Raw genomic sequence first — 4,929 nt, forward strand, 5'->3', positions numbered from 1 at the left:
AACCACCACCTCGCCTCCTTGTCGTACTAAATATAAGAAGACATGTAACAAAGAGAAAAAAGTTATTTTGTTACGCCAAACGCGAAGTTATTTTGTCGTCGAAAGAGAAAAAAAGATGAACAATTAGAAGACATGTAACAAAGAAAACATATGGTAGAAGACGAACTGCATTATTACATAAACAGAAAGAAACAAGTCTGTGGTATATAATTATTATGATAAACACAACTCTTCATTTAAATAGAGAAGCCATGCATTACTACATGCAATCACACAGTTAGGCAAGAAAATAGGCTAGTCACACTCATGTTAAGTGATCACATGGTATCAATATAGCAGCGATATGTAGAAAGTGTGTCTTAATTATACGAAGTAGATTCAGATACTAATGGTGTACTCACAGCATGGCCATCTGAAGTCCACTCAATGATTTCCCATTTGGTTTTGATGTTCCTAGTTGGATCAAGAGGGTTGTGCTTCTGGAAAGAGATAGGCAAGTATATGTAGTAACTCACATTAATACATGATTTGGTTACATGCATGTCAACACACACTTTTTCACATCAGCTACCAATTTAAACGAAAATAGCCAAAAAAAAACTCAGTAGGAAAACTAACAGAATGCAGACCAAGATTTACTTGGTATTAGAAAAAAATCATACAGATTCAATCTTTGCTCAATGAAAGCTGAGGAAGAACTCTATAACTATCCTAATCTGCACTGATCATTGCATGATATCAATATTCCTCTTTTACAGAACTAAATTTGGACAACCATGTAAGCTCTAAACATTGTTCTTGATTAAAAGGACAAAAGGATAAACAAATGGAATAAGTCACACATTGTAATTTGGAACAACTGATTCAACTTCTATAATTAGACCCTGCTAACAAATGATTTATTGGATAATTTGGACCGTTGTACAAAATTTAAGAGTGGAACTAATTGTTCAGTTTCTAATTTTTTTACTTGGCACATCCACTGAATAAGGTGAGCTCATTCTCTGAAGCAAATAAAAAATGCTTGGGAAAATGCTTAGAAACAGTAGTAGCAAGTTAAAGATCAAGTTGGAAGAGTAAGGTCTAAATGGCATCTCCCTTTTTCTAAAAGGCAAAAGATCTTACTGGCCTCGTGACTGAATAAGATGTGTAGATGAAGAAACCATGCACATGAAGCTGCTCAATACAACTTAAATGAATTCACTAACTTGAAGTAACAATGAAGAAAGAAGAAAGGATTCATAAAATGCAGATTCTCTCTTCTTTGAACATATTACATGACTCGACATCTTCTTGCAGGAAAGGAAAAAAGCAAAGAAGGATAAAATAAGAAAAAAGCCATGAACAGAGCATCGATTACTACACGATATCAGTATATCACTGCCATAGTACTACACGATTATCCGACTGAAGAAAATCATTGCAGCATGAATCACACGGACCATACAAAACTAATTAATGAAATGATTTCTACATTAACAAATCATGAATAAACAATTTCATATAAAGGAACCAGCTTGTTTCAAACCTGCAAAATGAAATATATATCTATATTCCCAGCGAGCAGCTACTATGGTGTGGTAATAACCTGATGTTAGGCATACATCTATATCACCAGCGAGCAATCATGGTGCAGATACGTAGTTAGCTTGAGCCTAGACAAAATTTATAGAGTGAGCTAGTTGGTGTCAGTTTTTTCATTACCATCTGCGATAGTGGGTTTGTCCATTTTCACATAGTTCACACCTTTCTTCTTCCTCGACAGCAAGCAAACCCAAAGGAAGCCGAGTACCGCGACCAACGCAACAGCCTTGGTGGACATGAACCAATCACATCGCAATTGAGAAAGTGCGGAGTTTTGTTGTTGCTGGTCAGAGAAACACCTACTTGGTGACCAAAAGAAATGACGCACATCAGTTAATCACACATTCTACCAATTTTCAGAAAGTAGTCCCCAGATTATACTCAAAAGCATGGTTAACTGAAATTTGGTAGCTAACCATACACAGAAGCACATAATGGCACCATGTGGTTATAGCAAGCAAAAGGAAGGCCTGCCAGTACTAATTGCTCAGATACTAATTTTTTACTTGGCACATCCACTGAATAAGGTGAGCTCATTCTCTGAAGCACATAAATCAGTGCTAAGGAAAAGGCTTAGAAACAGTAGCAGCAAGTCGAAGATCAAGTTGGACAGAGTACTGTCTAAATGGCATCCCCCTTTTTTCAAAAGACAAAAGATTTAAATGGCCTCGTAACTGAATAAGATGTGGAGATGGAGAAACCATTCGTATGAAGCTGCCCAGTACGACTTAACTGAATTCACTAACTTGAAGTAACAATGAAGAAAGAAGAAAGCACTCATAAATGCAGATTCTCTCTTCTTTAAAGATATTACAATACTCGCGTCTTCTTGTAGGAAGAAAAAGCAAAGAAAGAAGGACGTTGTGAACGAGGAAGCTCTTGTAACCAGCGCAACATTGTCATCTTTCATGGGACGAAAAACAACATTGTATTGCCGCTTCTGAACTTAAACCAAGCAAACTAACATGGCCCACAAATAAGAGTTTAGCACATTATTTTGCAGACCTTTAACTTGCAAACCATCCATATAAAGTGTAAGATTACTACAGCCTCTACAATACTCAGTGATGGCATACATGACAAACAAAAGATCGTGTAGGAAACACTACCATTCTGCATAGCAGAACTACTATCCATCCCATTCATCTGGATGTAGAAGAATTACTTTTCTATCTTGACAGTTCACTAATCAGTACAAAAATGTGACGTTGCTGAAGCCAGCAGCTTGCTTATCTTCATGATAGTTCCAATGATCCACACTTTAAAAACAAAATGCAAGGCATTATTAACTCTGTATCATTGCTAATACACCCATCTTAGTGCTTATACACCCAGCCTAAAATATGAGAAGAGCAAAAACAAGAATCTGCATACGGAATGACAATTAGATTGGTCTGAAAGCTCCCTTCCCCAATTCGAATTTTGTTCTCTTGCACACACATCAGACCAACACATATGATCTGAAACAAGAGGAACAACGGGCTAGATACCTTGGAGACAATCCATTGCGTCTGGACCTCGAGGTCAGCAAGAGAGCACGTTTTGTGTGGTAGCCACAAGCATGTGGCTGTCGATCTCTGACTCAGGCCACCACAATCGGTGGAGAAAACCCTCATCTCAGCCTGGGAGCAAGGTGAAACATCAACTACTGTAACTACCTCTCATTGATGAGAAGGGAGAAGAAGCTCACCCAGTAGCAGTAAGGAAGGTGATAACCAGAGGGATGACATGCTCCACCCCACGTCGTCGTCCTCGTCCTTGGCCAGGCGATGAACGCAGGAACACCCTCTTCAATCCCTGCATCCTCGCCCTCTTCCTCGGCCAGCCCTCTTCCTCGGTGTTAGGCAGCGGGGAAGTGGAAGAAGAAGGATCCAGGAGTGGATCGAGCCGCCACCAACCACCAGGTCGCACCTGACCTCGCCGGCGCCGGTCGGTGACCCTCTCCCGTCCGCCGCCGGGCCTCCCTCCTCTCCTTCCTTCTCTCCCTCTCTCCCATCTTCTCTCTCCTGCAGGGACCGATCCATGTGGTCACCCTTTGCCGCCGCCACCGGAGAGGCTCGCGTCCACGGCCGCACGCCTTAGATCCGACGGGAGGAAAAGGAGGAAGCGACCCGCAGTCCTGTTTTCCGACGGCAGCGACATGCGCGCGAGCGATGGGAAGGCGAGGAGGAGAAAAATGCGAGGTGGTGGAGGAGGAGCCGAGGGCGACGGCAGCGTCCTTGGCCGAGCGCACGCACGGAAGGGAGAGGGAGGGGTGCAGCGGCTCGTGGGGGTCGAGGGGAAGGAGAAAGGAGGCTAGGGTTCCTCGTTTGGTGGCTGGGGTGGGGCGAGAGCCGCGAGACACCGATGATTGGGTGCGGAGCGCCCGAGCTGATTGGGCAAATCCTCCTGCACGCGGAAACAGCCAACCCAGCCAACGAGCGCCCGACGTGAGCCCACTTGTCATTGGACTACGAAAACGACCGTGAGGTAAAATTAGGTTTGACTGCAGGTGAAGATCCGACGGTTCAGACATTCTAGATGGCCAGATCGGACGGCCAACGAAGACCGAATCGGGGGACCGGGGTACATCCTTCTTTTCAAAAAAAAAAAAGTCTAAAGCGTCTACAGGTGTGGGTCAGATCATTCGCGCATACATAAAAGAAATTAGACTATAGAAAAAGGAGTGCGCAGGATTTAATCCTGGGATCACCTGGTTGCATCGCAGCGCTATTAACCAGTGGGATCATCCAGTTCATCTTAAACTAGTAGGTCGCGACCTTGTTGAAGAAAAGAGCCGATTTTCCACTGTTTTTCCATTTTCGTTTGTTTTCCCCTGTTTTTCACCAGTTTTTTTTTCATTTCTCCGATTTTACTATTTTTTCTTTGTTTCTTTTCGGCTTTCGCTAGTTTTCTCTTTCCTTTATTTTTCATTGTTTTTTCTAGTTCTCATTGCTTTTTTGTTTTCTCTTGGTTTTCATTGCTTTTCTATACATTTTTTTGGTATATAGCTAATACATGTTTAATATTTTTAAATATAATATTGACATTTACTTACTACATGGTCAATATTTTTTCGATATACATGTAATATTTTTCAAATACCATATTAAGAAAATTGAATACATGGTCAACATATTTTCTACACACATTTTAATTTTTAAATATTTTATTAACATTTTTTAAATACAAGTTTAACATTTTTTTCAATAGATGGTCAACAATTTTTCTATGCATATTTAACATTTTTTCAAATTCTTGATTAGATTAATGTTTTTGGAATATATGATCAATATTTTGTAATATTTAACATTTTAAAATACATGATTAACATTTTTCAAATGCAAGTTAACATTTTTTTAATAC

General features: G+C 40.5%; 1 long non-coding RNA gene across 2 annotated transcripts; it reads right to left on the reverse strand.

The window, feature by feature from the left end:
• Position 1: 1 nt before the first annotated feature.
• LOC119294964 lies at positions 2-3,924 on the reverse strand. Of its 2 annotated transcripts, XR_005143621.1 has the most exons (4): positions 3,275-3,924; positions 3,075-3,206; positions 402-1,883; positions 2-26 (listed from the first exon to the last, which is right to left on the reverse strand). It is a non-coding gene; the product is annotated as an uncharacterized LOC119294964 (long non-coding RNA). The 2 variants fall into 2 exon arrangements; XR_005143620.1 differs by lacking the exon at positions 2-26 and having other exon boundaries at positions 33-1,883.
• Between the last annotated feature and the right edge of the window lie 1,005 nt (positions 3,925-4,929).

The sequence above is a fragment of the Triticum dicoccoides genome, chromosome 4B, assembly GCF_002162155.2.
Source record: "Triticum dicoccoides isolate Atlit2015 ecotype Zavitan chromosome 4B, WEW_v2.0, whole genome shotgun sequence".
In the NCBI taxonomy this organism is placed as follows: Eukaryota; Viridiplantae; Streptophyta; class Magnoliopsida; order Poales; family Poaceae; genus Triticum; species Triticum dicoccoides.